This window comes from Panthera pardus, unplaced genomic scaffold, assembly GCF_024362965.1.
Source record: "Panthera pardus isolate Hobbes unplaced genomic scaffold, ASM2436296v1 HiC_scaffold_15, whole genome shotgun sequence".
Taxonomy (NCBI): Eukaryota; Metazoa; Chordata; class Mammalia; order Carnivora; family Felidae; genus Panthera; species Panthera pardus.
The window spans coordinates 33,186,803-33,204,712 of record NW_026526710.1 but is presented as its reverse complement, the minus strand read 5'-3'; the positions used below and the strand labels follow the sequence as shown (position 1 = coordinate 33,204,712).

At 47.0% G+C, this 17,910-nt stretch overlaps 1 protein-coding gene across 2 annotated transcripts in view; it reads right to left on the bottom strand.

The window, feature by feature from the left end:
• Window positions 1-17,287, bottom strand: part of EPB41L3 (erythrocyte membrane protein band 4.1 like 3) — a 231,194-nt gene extending 213,907 nt beyond the window's left edge. The window contains exon 1 of one of the 2 annotated variants that reach the window (XM_053902422.1): window positions 17,105-17,287. The gene's annotated coding sequence lies outside the window, so the exon portion shown is untranslated. The other variant, XM_053902425.1, reaches the window with a different exon arrangement.
• Window positions 17,288-17,910: the final 623 nt, after the last annotated feature.

The window sequence follows — 17,910 nt, the reverse complement described above, 5'->3', positions numbered from 1 at the left end:
TGAACTGTATCCATGTCAAGTCCCTTCTGCATTCCCTCCACTCTTAGGAAATAACCTCCCTTCTCTCTTCACTGAGAAGCTACAGGCAGGAAGTTATGGAGTCATTAGCCATGTGCCATGACTATAAAATTTATGAGTTGTAACTTGAGTGTCGGCAGGATAAAAATAATTATCTTAACATGCAGTTTCCAGGAATAAATAGCAACTAAAAGCATGATTCTGATTTTCAATAACAAGAAAATAATTGTATATTAGTGAAGTCAGTGAGAAAAGACAGATCTAAGCCATGTCAAGGCAAGGGAATGTGTATGAAGAGGGACTATGGAACGTAGCCAGGAGACAAGGCTTGTTACAGCAAAAAATGTTATCAAAGTACATTCTCCAGGGACGTCTGTTAGAACAGCATGACTAAGGAGACAGCCTGTACCTTAAAGGGAGCAACAGATAAGGCGTTGGAACCTCCATCGAGACTAGGGCAACAGAAGGGTGCCTGAGTGGCTCAGTGGGTTGAGCGTCTGACTTTGGCTCAGGTCATGATCTCATGGTTTGTGAGTTCGAACCTGGCATGAAGCTCTGGGCACGGACAGTGCAGGCATGCTTGGGATTTTCTCTCTCTCTCTCTCTCTCTCTCTCTCTCTCTCTGCCCCTCCCCCACCCATGCTTTCTCTCTCTCAAAAGAAACAAATAAACTTTTTTTTTTTTTTGAAGAGTGGGGCAGTAAAGCACCAAGACCGGGGGGGGGGGGCAGAGCTTTAAAATTGCTAGCCATCTAAGCACAACATGCATGGGATTAAACTTTGCAGGGTATCTAGTTGCAAAAAATATTTAAACGTGCCTCTTTTTTTTGTTTTCATTTTTTTTCCTTTTTTTGGAGGGGTTGTAAAGAAGGAGGGAACCTATGATTTCACAGACACAGTCTGTCTTTTTTGAATCGACTTTGGTTTGGGTGAGTCACTCGGCCTGCGTAAGCCTTGATTTTGCTCTCTCTTAACATCACACACTGCAGAGGTGTGGCAAAGGCCAGGAATGAAGACACCACCAGCTCTTAGAGCAGAATGCTCGGCACATAGTAGGCGCTCAGCAAAGGGCAGCTCTTTTTTTCTCTGGCTCTTTCCCTTTTTTCTTACTTTCTCAGCTGGCATCCCAGATAGCTATGATGCATATGTATACACATAGATGTTTTTTAACAGACAAAAAAATAGAAAGAGAGCAAATGTGTATATATTGTGAAGACGGATGCTGGTAATGAATATATTAAAAATACAATCCTGTATCCGTGGATATCTGACACCGGATGTGGTAACTGAATAGGTGTAGATCCTGTAACTTCTTTAACATTAACGTTTGTCTAGAATCTTTCTGAGATTTCATTTACCCTCCTCTTCTGAAGGCTTCTCCTTACTCCATTTTTGCCAAAGACAACCCCTTTTCTGTGCTACGGAATCCCTTCCTCCATGGGGCAAAATCCATTTCTGCCTGGGATGTCCTGGTTCTCTGACCTCCAGTTCTCCTCCAGCGTCTCACCCGTTCCTTTGAGGGGGTCCCTCTGGTTTTCTTTACCTGGGTTTCTCGCCTTCCCCACACTACCCTTCCCTATCCTCTGATCTATATGTGGCTTCTTTTTTCCTTCCAGGCATGGGTAAGCTTATAGGTCTTTGAGGAGGGTTATAGGCATCGTGGTCACTTGGTTGCCTTGCATAGAAATACTATGACAGATCCCTTTCCTCACCCCATCCTCTCCTCACGTCAGTTTTTATACCTACAGCTCCCGTGCAGCCCGCCGATGCGGCTCTGCCTCAAGTCCTCTGTGTATGTGTCTCCTCCTCCCTCTCTCTCATCACTTTCCACCACTCAACATTTGCCTGACCCCCAAAGCCTTACTTTCCCTTCAAGTCCAAGGTGAACATCACCTCTCCTGGGAAACCTTCCTGCTCTCCCTGTCAGAATTAACCGCTCCTCTTTGGTGTTTCCCCATAACCGGGGTGGCCACTTAAAGATGCACATAAAATGTTTTATTGTGCAATAATTTCATACCTAGTGTAAGCTATGAGGCATAATAATAAAATGCACATCTGTGAGCCTAGCACCTATCTTAATAAGAAGAATATTATCAATATCATTGCATCTACAATTCAATCCTCCTGCCCCCCCCCCACAGGTTTTCCTAAAGGATGCTGTTCAGTTTTCCATGGAAAACTTGAGCCTTAGAAAAATGGTATCATATCATTCAACCTTCTGCAACTTTTTTTTTTCATCAACTGTGTTAAAGATTCTTCCACGTGGTTGGTTGACACCTGTAGTTCATTCGCTTTTGTGGCCGTATAATATCTCATTTTGTGACTATGCCATAATTTACTTATCCAGTCTCCTGTGCATAGACATTTGTGTCGTTTCCAATTTCTTGCTAATATGGATATTTTGAAACATTTTATACTGTGTATGTGGGACAATTTTTCAATGGTTTCTTGAGATAGTCAATATCTTATTCACTCAATATTAAATTAATAAGATGATATGCAGAAATGCTACGTTGGCAGTGTATATATCTTTATAACATAATGCATAATTGTTTTCCCGTATTGTTGCGTCAGATTACCCACTCCCCCCAATGTATAAGATTTGATATTTTCATAAAATTGTCTTTTGAAACTCATCACTATCACACTTTATACCATGCTTGGTGGTATATAAATACTCATCTCCCTATGAGATGATAAATATCATATTTTATTCTTGTTTATCCCCATGGCCTGCATCAGTTATAAAAAATACTTCTAAAAATGATAAATGAATACCAAACTGGAATAAATACAACAACCTGTATTTGATTTGAGTTACAAGACTTTTGCTTTTTTTTTTTTAAGTATATTTACTTATTTTGAGAGAGAGAGAGAGAAAGCATGAGTCGGGGGCGGGGGGACAGAGAGAGAGGAAGAGAGAGAATCCTCTCATCTTTGCCAGCAGAGCCCGACGTGGGGCTCACACTCATGAACCATGAGATCACGACCTGAGCTGAAATCAATGTCGTACACTTAACCCACTGAGCCACCCGGGCACCCCGACTTTCTGCTTCTTAATGCAAACACCATGGAAAGGTTATGGTATTATCAATCGTTTGCACAAAATGATTAATCCAATCAGATTGCTTTCCTATTAGCTCAGCAGAACTAAGAAAATGATAGTTTCGTTTGAGAAAGAGAGAAGGTACTACATTTGAAGCAAGAAATACATTTTGGAAAGAAGAGCCTAAAGAGTGTGACTCAGGATGTGGACACTAGAGCCCAGAGAGATGAGCACTAGGAGATAAATAAGGGGTTCGGGAAGGGAATCACAAAACACTTCATACTCAGCCAAAGATTTTCACCTGAGGTTCTCCATGTGGCTTCCTGACCCAAACTCTCACAACTGATGCTAATATTTCCAAAAAAAAAAAAAAATTTTAACGTTTTTATATTTCAAGAGACAGAGAGGGGCAGGGCACGAGCAGGGGAGGGGCAGAGAAAGAGGGAGACACAGAATCCGAAGCAGGCTCCAGGCTCTGAGCTGTCAGCACAGAGCCCAGCGCAGGGCTTGAATTTCAAAATTTTTTTATAATATAGATTGAATGTGGTCGTCTGGGCTAGCCTGGAAACCTAACCATAACTTTTAACATTTTCTCTCAGGGTAAAGAACTCAAAAATTCTGAACAACTACTGACAAACACACTTTTGGAAAAATGACTCATCTGTAAAATGGGGAATGCCTATATTCAGAAAGTAGGTCTCTGCCTTTTATCACTCCAATCTCTTCACCCCGAGGGCCAAAGAAGCCAGAGGCTAAAGAAAAGAAGCATTTCTGTGCTCTTAAAAACAAAACACACAACATCCATTAAACTACACTTTGATCACTGCTTGTCTTCCGCTTTGAAAATTCACTCAGAAAAGGAGTACCCAAACCTCCCCAAGTAGGAGATAGGCAGGCATTCCTTATGGGGGAAATGTAAGAAATTGAAAAGAAGCCACTGGCTCAAAAAAGAGGAAGACTATGTCAGCAGCATTACTCAACCTGTGTCTAAAGGGCACAAGAGACTCCTGAAACCCCCACGTGAAGGCAATTGACAATAAAAGGCTTCAAAACATCCCGAGGTCATTGACCTTGTCCTGCTCACATCTTTGATGCTGGCTTTCACATCATGTGCAAACTGATACTTTAGTAGGTCAATGCCTAAAAACAAATTCCTGAATTCAGTAGGTCTATTTGTGAACAGAGACGAGTCAATAAAAAGTGGGTAAGAACTACACCATAAATCTCAAGCCAGCAACCCCACACAGGCGCAATTCCGCCTGTCTCTACAACAACAAAACCATCCAACCATCAAAAAAGAAATGCATTTGGAACAGAACTCAGTGTTTTCAGCCCTGGTAGAATGCACATGCTCACCGCACTCTATTTGGTGTCAAGGGGATAGCCAATGCTTGCTGAAGTTACAGGGAAAGGTTTAATAGAGGTCTTTAAAATATTACTCTGATTAACTCTGACACCTCAACTGTTTCCGAAAATCCATGAACCGCTGTGCTTTAATTTTCGTCCTAGTTCACAATGCTGAGGCACTGTAGCGATTTGCATTTATTGAACACCTCCTATGTCACAAAATCTGGCTCTTGGCTATTAAGAGAGTTTGGGTTTTGGGGGAGGGGGTGGTGGGAAGCGCTAGGATGATGTTCGGGGGTTGACTCGGGTTAATTTTCTGTGAACGCAACACAATTGGATATGCAGCATTCACTCTCCTCCACGTCCAGCACCGTGAGGTGTAGCGTGAGGAAATGATGCTTTTTCCCTCTGACATGTGTTTTTCAATTCTCAACTCTTTTTCCTCAATCTTGCTGAAATTATACTTCCGGTCGGAGGAATAACTTGATGGGTCAGGCACTTTCTCTCAAATCAACTCATTTCCAAGTAGGAAGTTAACTGCATTCCCATGGAAAGTCACTGGGGGTTCAGCCCAGCTGTTCCAGAATCATATGAGCAACTCACAGTAAAGGCCACTTGCTACTTTCCAAGCCCTGCCTGGTGGACTTTCATCTTCCACTAGACTAACAGCTAGTCAGATGTAACCGACACTGCCTTTCCACGGAGTCAGGAGAAAGCATTTTGAAAGATGGGCTACACGTTAGCTTGTGTTTATCCTATCAGTAGATTTCAATGGAAACTACACGGAGAAAGCATCTTGCTAGGCTTTGGAAAGATTGTACTCAGAGTAATTTATTTATTCATTCATTCGCTCACTCCTTTAGTTAAAAACCACCTGCCTAGCCCCTCCTATGCCTGGAGTTGATCCCCCGCCCCTGGAGCGGCTCCCCCAGGGAGCTCTATCTTTTCTGCACATGCTCTGTCTGCTGACAGCCAGTTATCTGAAAAATGTGGCCAAGCAAATGGCAGAGGCTAACTAATGTTCAGAGGAGAAAACCGGAAGGAGGGAGTGATCCTGTTCTCATTCCTTGGCCATCGATGCTTCCCGCAGCCCGCTCTTGACCCCCCAAATTACAGCCTCCCTCCAGCCCACCTCACACTCCTTGGCCTCGTGTTCCCAGCCCTGGGATTCTCCGGCATAGCGGGACAAAAACCTACCCAGAACATCTTTAAATTTGTTAGGAGAGTTAGAAGAAGAGGGAAATAAAATGAGATTCCGGGTAACATGGTCAAGCAGGGGAAATGCTGAGCTGGTTCAGAAAAACAGTAGATTAACTGTCATCAGGCTAACATTACCAATTATCCAGAGACTTAAAGTGAGATTACTTGGGCTGATAATAATAATGCCATTCTTGTTAAAGAATTCTTTAGGACTTTTATATAGCAAAGTGCTATTTCCATTTCCTCGTGTCAAACTGTCTCGGTAACACTGACCCGTAAAAACTGTCACGGTACTTGTGCTGTGTTATCAGGTTTAAAAAACAAAAGGTTTTTAACCTATCATGACGCTTCAGGATCGTAGATTTGAAAGCTGAAGCAGCTGTAACTCCATCATAAAGATGAGTAAACTGTCATCCAGGGAAATTAAGTGACGATGAACCCACAATCTGGAAAATTACACCAATGTTTATTTTTCCTGAAACACATTTAGTTATCTCCTAACCGTATCGTAGGGAGAGCAAAGCTACACTTAAGGCAAAATAGGACATGAAGTCAGCTGAAATGCAAGAGTATATTCGTGTGCTAAAAGTACAGGACATAAAACAAAACATCATGATAGTTTTTTACTCAGGGAAAAGGTCTGACAACCGGGTCACATGTACAGCATTACTCATTGGTGCATTACCTAATTAATTTTCATCTTTCATATGCTTTTCAAATGGCTAAGAATAGCACAAATTACTCATCCCTTATAAATACAATGCAGACGATGTTGCAACATGATAATATTCCCCGGAATTCATAAATTTTGTGGCAGAAAAGTATCTAAGTCATCCCGCCTTTTAAAAAATAAGATCTTGGGGCGCCTGGGTGGTGCAGTCCGTTAAGCGTCCGACTTCAGCCAGGTCACGATCTCGCGGTCTGTGAGTTCGAGCCCCGCGTCGGGCTCTGGGCTGATGGCTCGGAGCCTGGAGCCTGTTTCCGATTCTGTGTCTCCCTCTCTCTCTGCCCCTCCCCCGTTCATGCTCTGTCTCTCTCTGTCCCAAAAATAAATAAAAAACGTTGAAAAAAAAAAAAATAAGATCTTCTGTGTTTCCAATATCTAACCATAAGAGAAAAAGCAAAGAGCCTCCTGAGAAAGGACCCAGGTCAAGGGAGAAAATAACCAAGGGGCAAATCTCGGCCCGAGGCCAGTGTGGACACAACAGGAAATGCAAAACCTTCCAGCTGCCCCTCTAACTTCCTGTCCTCTTGTGCCATTAGACTTCCCCACTCACAGTCGTGGTAATCTTTCTATATCTAACCCCCTCATATTACACTTTGGCATAAAATCCTGCCTTGTTTCCCCAGGAAGCCTATCTGATAAATTCCACAATTTCATAAGCTTACAAGTTGGGTATACTTGCTCAGATTTACCATGTACCAAGCATTGTATATGAAAACACAGAAGTTGTAACAGACTCGGAGTGCGATACAGAGTATGTCTTGCTCTGTCCTCCATTCTAGAACCCAGATGCTTGCGCCTGAATCCCAGGGGTAAGAGCCGCGTCTGTGCGATCACAGAGTCCACTGAATGGCATTGCTATGTGGTGGTGTCGTCAAGGCAAGGGGTGACTAGTGGACCTCACGGGGCCACAGGGGTAACAGCGCCCTGAGCAGTGACCCACGACCTGCACCCGGTCCAGACTCGAGGCGGGCCGAGGAACGCATCACATGCCGGCAGTCCTGGTGGCTCCGTGTTAGGTTCGGGCCACAGCGAGTTTAGGAGCATCCGTGGTGCCTTGGGGATCTTTGAGGTGAAATGTCAGCATGGTGGCCAGAACAAGAACAAATAAAAATGGTGGGGGGCGCCCAGCACAGAGAAGGCTTGGTTTTGCAAGCAGGGGATCCTCCAGGCTTCCTAAAGGCCAGTCGGGAGAAAGGGGACTATGGTTAGAATTACCATTGTTGCAAGGTGGTGACAAAGTCCAAGAAGTACGGTTGTGCCACAGTTTATTAAGCTGTTTGGCCTTGGAAACATGGGTTACTCTTACATCCACTATCAATTAGAGAGCTCTTTCAAAACAAAAAAAAACAAACAAACAAAAAAACCAGATCAGCTCTGTCCACTTGAAAAAAAAAAATGAGGTACAGCAGTTTTACCTAATTATCTTGGTAATTAAACCATCAGTGTAGATGCCTTCAAGATCAAGGAGCCTAAATAAATCTGCCACATATTATTTTAGTGTAGGCAGAGATAAATGTCCCTGATGCTCATTATTTTTCCAACACGCATGATGCAGATACAGAGGGGGTAGACTAAAAATAATAATTTCTATTTGATTTTGAAATGCAGAAACATTTTGCAGTAGGATTATCAGGTTTATCTTCCTAATTGCGTTTTGCTTTGGTTACTATTTAAAAAAAAAAAAAAAACTTGAAAAGTGGCAAAGAGATTACATTTAAATATACTCAGGATTAAAGGTTATTTTTTAATGTGTATACATTTTTTGAGAGACAGAGAGAGGCAGAGCGTGAGTGGGGAGGGGCAGAGAGAGAGGGAGACACAGAATCCGAAGCAGGCTCCAGGCTCTGAGTGGTCAGCCCAGAGCCCGACATGGGGCTCGAACCCACGAACCGTGAGATCATGACCTGAGCTGAAGTCGGAGGCTTAACTGACTGAGTCACCCAGGCGCCCCTCAAGGTTATTTTTTTTTTTAAATGACTAAAAAATAAACATCGTCAGGACCAAAAGCTTGAAACACAGATATTGAGAGTAAAAGTTGATTGGTTAAATATAAATTGTCACATTTGAATTAACTGTTACAAAACGTGCATCATATGACACAAACGAATGGGTGTATTTGTTGGAGCACTTACCATGTGCCAGACATTTTATAACTGTTATTTCCATTTCTTATAACAATTCTGCTAGGGGAGCATTACTGAACCGGTTCCACAGAAGAAGAAACAAAGACTCAGAAAACTGAGGTGATTTGCCTGTCCCCAGACACTCTGCTAGAACCCACTTGTACTGGAGCGGTTGGATAATTACGGCAGCTTGACTGTCTCACTCCTGCACCCAAATCTTTATCTCAAGGTCTGTTTCCAAGAGAATCCAGACTAAAACAACACAGACACTGAGGTGTGTGTGTGTGTCTGGGGGACAGAGGCTTAGCTCACGGAAGTGTAAACGTAGGTGAAGGAAGGGAGAACATTCTCCAAAATCGACCATATTTAAACAATTCTTAAGGATCTATGCAAAAAGTCATCGTTAAGACCATGATAAAAGGGAATTTGTGAAATTGGCATGGAAGCAAAACACTGAGATACAGAGAAAGAAAGAGGCAAAAGGTGGCATCTTTTCTTTGTTCCCACCCCAGCATCCACCCACATATGAACATCTTCCTCTTTCCTCAAAAAGATACTTCACTTCGACTCCTTACACATTGGGATGGGTTCTGAATATAATATCAGGCTATTTGCTCATTGTGTATCAGATCGCCATGTTTATTCTATTTTTTAGGGTTTGTAGCTACGTCTTTTTAATTTTTTTAATGTCTGTTTATTTATTTGGCGGGGGGAGGTTGGGGCAGAGAGAGAGAGAAACCTCAGCAAGCTCTGAACTGTCAGGGCAGAGCCAGTTGCGGGGCTCGATCTCACAAACCATGAGATCGTCACCTGAGTGGAAACCAAGAGTCAAAAGCTTAACCAACTAAACCACCCAGCCACCCCTACATCTCTTTAAACATTCTCACATTGTGTTGATATTTTCTTATTTATAATGCAAATGAAAAAGGGCACCCAGCATTCAAAGACACAATGATTTTAGGTGGAATGCAAATGTATCTTAATCTGTTTAAACACTTTTTAAAATCTCTATTTATTTTTGAGAGAGAGAGAGAGAGAGAGAGAGAGATCAGGGGAGGAACAGAGAGAGAGGGAGACACACAATCCCAAGCAGGCTCCAGGCTCTGAGCTGTCAGCACAGAGCCCGACTCAGGGCTTGAACACACTAACTGTGAGATCATGAGCTGAGCCAAAGTTGGACGCTTAACCGACTGAGCCACCCAGCACCCTGTATCTTAATCTGTTTTAAATCAGACCACTAGCTTATCCAAATGGTCTTTGGCTACAGGGACTCCTGGTTTGATGATTCAGCTCTGCAGAGCTTTGTGGCTATTGGGGAAAAAAATAAGTTCTCTAGGTAAAGGTGAATATGAGTCTCTGGTTAAATATTTGCTTGCATTTGAACTTGTTCTTGTGAATTTTCCACGATCTGCTTTTATATGGAAGAGGTGACAGAGATGGGGAGATTTGCCGATTTTTAAAAAACTATCAGGCTAGTAATTAAAATATTATATCTCACTTTATCACATTAAGTTCTTTTTCATCCTCGGTGGAATGTAGAGATACTAATCCTCCAATATTTCCACTTACCAGTGAGAAAGCTGCAGCAGAGAAAGGCTGAACAAGCTGTCAGAGGAAGTAAGTTTGGAAGAGTGTCCGGATAGAAATCACATGTATGGGCCAAATGTTTTCATATAGTGGCTGACCAACGTATTTTCCAGTTTGAAACATATGTCTGTAAACTTTATGAACACGATGTGTCAAAATCTACATAACACAGCTCATCCACTTTCTCATATTCCAGAAGAGATCTGAGTATATAATTCTCACATTACAACAAAGTGTGTAATTCCCAACTATTCAAAACCTCAGTACCTGATCATGACCTGTTTTGTTCTACTGACTCATTTCCTGAGCAATGGGCACTTTCTAACTATTTGATGAGGACGGGTTTATACTCTCAAGTGTGAAGGTGGTATATTTAAGACTGTTTGGAAGCATTTCCATTCCCGGAATCCGGAAGCTGGCAAGCCTTTTACGATAATTTGTTTCTCCACCTGTCCTCAAACATGTCGTATACACCAGAGGCAGGGCTGTCTTTTCGTTCTTCTGGATCAGAAACATTGGAACGACTACCCATGCTAATTAACGCGCCATGATTCTATCTTGTGAATCAGGGAGCCGTGCTAGGAATCGGACAAAAGGCTCTGTAAAAGAGATTCTAGAGCAGATGAAGTCATAAGCCCCAAACCAAGAACTCTCTCACATATTTCCAGATGCTCCAGCAGTTCGCAGGCATCTTGCCAAGCAAGCATGCCTCATTTTTCTTTCAGCCCGGTTACTACCGGCTTGGCTCTCCACATTCAAGTCTGCTTTTTCGCCTCTCTACTATGAAGGATATTAAAAATTATATGGATCCTTCCAACTACCAAAGCTTAAACTATTTGCATAATGAAACACAAATGAGGTAAAGGGTGGTTTGTGAAGGTTCCAGGTGACTGTCTCTTCTCCGCTTTGCCTATAAAGACCTGATCAAGCATTGGCTGCTTCCTCCTCATACTGCCTTTGCCTTGGGTTTAGAACATCTTTCTCCTGTGTCGCCCCTTCTCAGGCTCCGTATGATTGTTCACACAATGAAAAGTCCTTGAGCCCCCACTCTGGGCACCCCTTGGTGGTGAATTCAGAGATGAATGAGCTCTCAATCAACAGGAGCACACTGGAGAATAAATACAAGGGATGTGCCATGTGAGAAGAAAAAGCAAAGAGCTACAGAAGAAAAGATCAGGGAGAGGGACCTTCCGAGCGCGACCAAGAAAAACTTCCTGAGGAAGGTAGTGTTTGGGCTGAGCCTTGAAAAACCGGTAGGATTTCAAGATCTAGGGTGAGGAGACGCATTTCGGTTGAAGGAATTGGGTGATAAAACATACACGCGCGCGCACACACACACACACACACACACACACACACACAGCTAAAAAGATGCATCAGAAGTGGTGACAGGTGCGAGGTTTCCTGTTGGGACCAGTGGGATATAACGTTGGAGAGCTAGGAGACAGAACACAGTGTTCTGAATACAGATCTAAGGATTTTAGGAAAACAGGAGGGACTTGAGGTTTGGCGCTGGGGAGTGATGTAGTTAAAATGCTACTGTGAAAGGATTGAAGTGCAAGCAGAAGTTAGGGGAGGAGGGAGGAGACAGGGCTAAGCTTATCAGCACAAAAATCCAAGCAGGAAGTGACAAGGGCCTGGGGCAGAACAGGTGGCAAATCTGAAGGGTTAGAAGTCCAGGAGCCACCACAACATGGCCACTGACATTTCTGAGGTGTGTGTCTGTGGGGGAGCCATGTGCGAAGAGGAAACCATAAACTAGCTTCCCCCTGGTGATTCACCGTTGCCCCGGGATAAAGAAGGAAAGCATAAAACTGACAAATGAGTTTTAGACATATTCAGATTGAGGTGACCATGGAACAGCTGGGTAAAGATATCCACGTGGCAGGTGGAAATGCAAGAAATGCATAGGTTTCTAATGGAGGCTGAAGACTTAAAATCTGCAAATACCCTGCCCAGCCAACCTCCACTCCTGCTTCTAGAAAACCAGAAGCTGGTTGCCAGGGCAGCTAACCTATAATGCAAGATGGGCGCCATGGGTTTTACCTGTTCCGGACCCCTCCCCAGGTTGCATTCCTAACTCCATTTTACTGGTGGGGACGCTGCAGCTCAGAGACTTTACATCATGTGCCGGAGTCAGCAGCAAGGGAGCCGAGTTCTGATTCACATCTTTGTTTGCAAGTTCCACGTCCACACTAAGAAATGATTGCCTCTTCCTCCTTTTATTTCAGGGCTCCCAATGTAAGGACTAGCACGCACTCCTTTGCCCACTAATATCTATTTTCCTGCTCTCTCCTGATCAGCCCCAATTATATCCAGAGCCACTCCCCATCCCATCACTGTTCTTAACCTAGTTAGCTGCTCAAACTTGCTCATTATAGAGGATTCCAAGATACTATACTTTCGGCCCCTGTGCCTTGAGCTCTGTCCACATTCCCACCAGGGTACGACCCCCTGGATAAACTTTGGGCTATGTAACCCACAGCTCCTCAACGTTTGCTGTCCATTCTTTCTTTCTTTTTCTTAAGATCTTATTTTTTCTTTGAAGATTTTATTAATCTCTGTACCTAACGTGGGACTTGAACTCATGACCCTGAGATCAAGAGTCGGACACTCCACCAGCTGAGCCAGCCAGGGGCCCCCTCCCAGAACACATGAATTTCAGAACACATGCTAGACATCCCTCAGAGCTGCTTTTTTTAAATGGGACATGTCATTACGGCATCAGCTGCTCCCAATCGAAAGTTTCACATGCTACTCAACCAAATATAAATAATTTTCTTCTCCCCAGCAACTTGGTAGCTACCTTTGATTTCTTTTTCGCCCTGGTGAAATGACAAATCCTAAACTTTCTAACAGCTCTCTGTATTTCTCCATCTGTACTACAGAGGTCATGCTAAAGCGGCTTTCAAATCTCTAGCCCCCAGCTCTACACTGAAAGTTATATTTTCTAGTCAGTTGTGTGTCTTGTGATTCTTGGTTAACTTGCTCTGAATCAGAAAATTCTATGTTCCCTGTGCTACGTCTCACACTTTCCTTCTCTGTACCTCGGATAACTCTGAAGTCATAAAGGGATTCTCACAGGGTGGCAGGTGAAAATTATTATTCTCCTTCTAGAGGAGGAAGTGGCTAGTCGGAGTGGACTGTGACTCATTCGGCTCCCTGGGTCTTTTTAATGAACCGTTCACAGTCAACTGCCCCGGCCTCAAGAAGAGAAGAAACAGACATGGAGACTTCTTGAATAAAATGGTGGGCATAGAGGAGAGAGGACGTGGAGTGTTACAGGTCAAAAGAGAGAGCAGGAAAGAATCAGTAACTAGGCAGGCTGACCTTCAGGGAACTTCTTTTTAGTCTGTTTACATACGGTCCTAGGGGTGAACTTCTTCAAATGCATACCACAAGACCCCTCCTGAGTGAAGTTTCCTTTGCTGTTGCTGCGCTAAGCTGGGGCTCACTTTGCTAAGACCTATTACCTTTCTCACCTGCCTATACAATAGCAACAAAATTATGACTCCTTTTTAGCTCACCAACTAGAATATGGAGGCAGATGCCGTGTCATGCTTACCTTTGTCATCCTAGCCTTTGAATAATGAATATATCTAAAATAGAATACTTGTGAAAGTAGTGAGATCCCCGTTTCTAGAAGTATTCAACCAGACTATTATAGAGGGACTTCAGCCATGCCGCTGTCATTCTGTCATTTATAAAATCCCTAATATCTTAAGGGCATTCGTGTGTGTGTGTGTGTGTGTGTGTGTGTGTGTGTGACAGAGAGAGAGAGAGAGAGAGAGAGAGGGAGAGAGACAGAAGAGAGTGCACGAGTGAGGAAGGGGAAGAGAGAGAGGGAGAGAGAGAATTCCAAGCAGGCTCCACCCTGTTAGCACAGAGCCCAATTCGGGGCTGGAACCCATGAATCATGAGATCATGACCTGAGCCAAAATCAAGATGCTTAACTGACTAGGCCATCCAGGCACCCAGAGCATTCTTATTTAAAGGGGTGGCACCAACCCCAAATTTAACAATATATGTAAAAATAAGTTTAAAGTTTACAAATATATACAACTACATAATACATACTAGTCCTCAAAGTGACTATTACAATTAGTTTAATATTCTGATTGTAATAATGATGGATCATAGAAATTATTAAATGTCTTCAGGCTAAAGTTTTTAATCACAAGCGCGGGTGTATAAATGTTAATTGAACACCGCACCTACTATATATCTCAGACCCTAGGGATAAAAGGATAAGAAACACCGAGCCCTGCCTTCAATCATTTACATTCTAGTGAAGGGTTATCTCCATTATTGGGATTGAGAGGTCACAGTCTAGTTATATAATTTTATTTTGTACCTCTGCTCCTCAGCACAGAGAATGTTTTCTTTGGGTTACTTCCCTTTAAAAGAAGCCTGTTTGAAAGTCCTCTTCAGAAACTAACGTTAGGAGAGAGGATCTTTAACCCCTGAGGTGACTCAAGTCTCTACTGTGAATGATCCAGCTGGGAAATGCCTATGGCAGAAAAAGGAAGGGGAAGAAGGAGGCCTGCAAGGTCATTTCAAAACCAACCTGAACTCGAACCCCTCCTGGCTATAAATTAAGGGTAGAGATGTGTACACCTTCACCCTCACCCCACATCCACTCCCACCTCCAAAGGCAACACAATTGCAACGTGGGAAGAGCAAACCTTGCTGGGCCCCTTAGTAACTGTCATTCGGAGAAATGCAATATAGGGGCCTCCACCTAGACCCTGCTGTACCAGATTAGAGTCTGTTTCTAATCAAATGGAATTTAGGTTTAAACCGGAATTAGATTTGGGACTTAACAGTCATTTCTATTTTCATTCATTTCGTGGATTCCAGCTCTCTCTATCGGCCTAGTCTTAATCCAATGCACTTCGGAAGGAATTACACAGGAGTTGTCGCCGAGCCTGGGGGTGGGGGTGAAGGGGGCGCTAACGCTGGGGCCCCTCCGGAGACCTCTCGACTGGGTCAGCCTTGCCTTGCCCCGGGATTTTGGCGCTCACCGCCGCCCTACAGAGACTGCACTACGCGCCGGATCCCGGCGTTTCCCCTTTCCGCGTTTATTGGACGCCGCCTCCCGTTCCCGAGAGGATTTCGCCACCTGCACCCAGGCTTTCCCGGCTCAGAGACAGAAAGAAAAGCGAAAGCCGTGGCCCGCGGGCCAAAGGGGAGGCCCAACACGCCGCGCGGCTGCTGCTCCTGAATCCGCAGTGGCCGCGAGGGCTGTTAACCACACAGTGAAGACCCCCGTCCTCAACTTTCAGCGCAACTCCGGTGCCGCCGACACTGCCGCAGCCCCGACGAGCCCTCGCCGGCCTGCCCAGACCCGCCCACCCCCCGCCCCCTTCTCCCCGGCAACGCGACCCAGTGGCGCCCTCCGGCAGCGGGTCCCCGGCCACCCCACCTCCGGAGCAGCACGCCTCCAGCCTGCCCGCGCGGGCCTAGCTCCCTGGCCTCGGAGCAAGATGCGCCCAGGGACGTTCGGCTGCTCAGCGGCCCCAACTTCGGCTTCCCAAGTGACACGACGCCCTCCCTCGAGCGCGCGCCTGCCTCTGCCAGCCTCCACCAGCCTCCACGCGAGGTCCTTACAGCCCCGCCGCGGGAAAATGAAATGCCCTGCGCGGGGCGCTCCCCTGGGTTTTGAGAAACCGCTTCATTGGCCTGGGAGGACGCCTCGATCCTCTACCCGCAACCTCTGGCCAGATGTTTTCCACCCTGGGACGCGCCCAGGTGGAGAGGCCTGGGAACTGGAGCGGGAGGAAAGGAGGCAGCAGCGCTGAGTTGCTGGGATGCAGTTGCGCGCCACTTGCGGTGAGGGGCTGAAGGGCCCTGCGGCTCGGCTCCTCTGAGGAGGGGGAGCGGGCTCCTGTGCCTCTGCCTCGCGGAGGATCGCACACGCTCACCCTGGCGCGCGCGCGCGCGCGCACACACACACACACACACACACACACACACACACACTGCCACCAGCACCCTCACCCCGTGAGCCGGGACGCGGAGGTCGGAGCCCCTGGCCACTTTAAGGCAGGGGCTGAAACGCCCAGATGGAGGCAGAGGCTCTCGCCTCTCCTCCAAGCTTGCACCATCCTAGGAGCTCCCCTCCACCTTCACCACCGGCACCCCCCAATTTCCCAGAGCAAGAAAGGTCTTGCTTCTGAGATTCTGCTTCCTGAGCTAGCGCTTCAAGCTGCAGGGGAGTGGGGGGGGGGGCGGGATGGCTAGCGGGAGCACTGGAAAGCGAGTCCGCGCTCACCTCCGCCCTCCGCGCGGAGAACTGGCCAGCCCCACTCGTCTCTGGAGCACAACTAGGTGGCCAAGGCCGGAGAGCCGGACCCCGGGGCGTTCCAATTCCAGCGAGGGCAGTGAGGGTAGTGACAGCAGCAGCCACTTCGCGCGTTGGCAAAGGCACGGAATCTGCGAATAGGCTGAACCGCCGGCGCGGAGGGGTGGAGGCGAAAGGGGCGGAGGAGGAGTTGCCGGGGCCGAGAGGGATGACGTCCTCCAGCGCCTCTGGCTCGCGGGGATTGAAGATTCCTGAGCTCGCCCGGCCCAACGCGCTCTCTCCAGGGCTTCGCAAAGGCGCCGCGCCCGGCTCCGCTGCGGCTCCCGAACGGCGCGCACGGGGGCGATCCCCGCCAGCTTGAACCAGGGTGCAAGCCCTCTGGCCATCTCAGAGCATCTCTCTGCCTGTCCACCCGCCTTGGGGTGCCCGCCCGAGAGTCCCTGCCGATTCTGGGCGGGCCCGGGCAGACAGCCCCCGGCCGGACCAGCCTCGCCCCTTCCTCGCTTTCTCCCTCATCGACCTCGAGCCAAGGGCAGGCGCCCGCGCCCCGGCTCCTGCCCACTGGGCGAGCCGATGTCCCGGCCAGCGCCCGGCTGCGAACAGGGATAGGGCACCGGAAAGAAGAAGCGCTCACCTGAGTCACCCGAAGCCTTCCTCTCCAGCCTCTCCTGGAGCCTGTTCGCAGCCCCCAGGCACAACCTTCCTCGAAGAAAAAAAGTAGCGCAAGGGCAGAAGAGAGGTAGGGCTGCTTACAGGTCCCTGCGCAGCGGCTTTTTCCTCCGGATTCTCCCGGGTCCAGTGTCGGGCTCGGCGGCGGGAAAGGGCTGTCGGAGGCTGGAAGGGGCCGCCAGACCCGGGCTGCTCCTGCAGCGGTGGCGGCGGCACCTCCAAGTTGCCACCTGCAGCGCGCGTCGGGCGCCTGTGACAGCCCGCGCCTCTCAGCCCGCGCCGGCCGGCCCTCCCCGCGCGTTGGTTGGCTGTGCCCCGCGCCTGGGCGGTCCCGGCGCTCGGCCCCGCCCCGCTCCCCGCCTCCGTGCGGCCGGTTCGCTGAGAGCGGGTCTCCTTCCAGGCCTCCCTGGGCTTTAGAAGCCGCGAGGTCTGGAAGCTTAGGCTTCGGCTTTGCAAGCAGGGGAAGAATCCGTCACGCACATGAACACGCACACACCCAATTTTCTGTAGGTTGGGGACTGGAGGAAAGAGAGAGGATATGAGAAATGCCCTCCGTGTGCGTTAGGGGGACCTGGATACTTGTGGGGGTTTTTTGTTTGTTTGTTTTTTGTTTTTGCTGGTATGCAATCTCTGAAAAGAGTTAACGTCACAGCGCAATCTGTGTGCTGCGATGTGAGCTAGAAAGCGGTTTGGGCGTTGTGTTTGCTTAAAGTTCACTCGAAGTAGCCAAAATGTGAACTTAAGTCCTGGGATCCTGTCTTTTCTCACCCAATTTGCGCGACTGCCCTGGAGGAACCTAGGGTTCCAGCATCCAGAAAGCCACCTATCCCTCCTGTTGCCTATGGAGGCAGCAGTCCTGAAGAGCCAGCGTGCCTGTGTGCCAGCTTGCT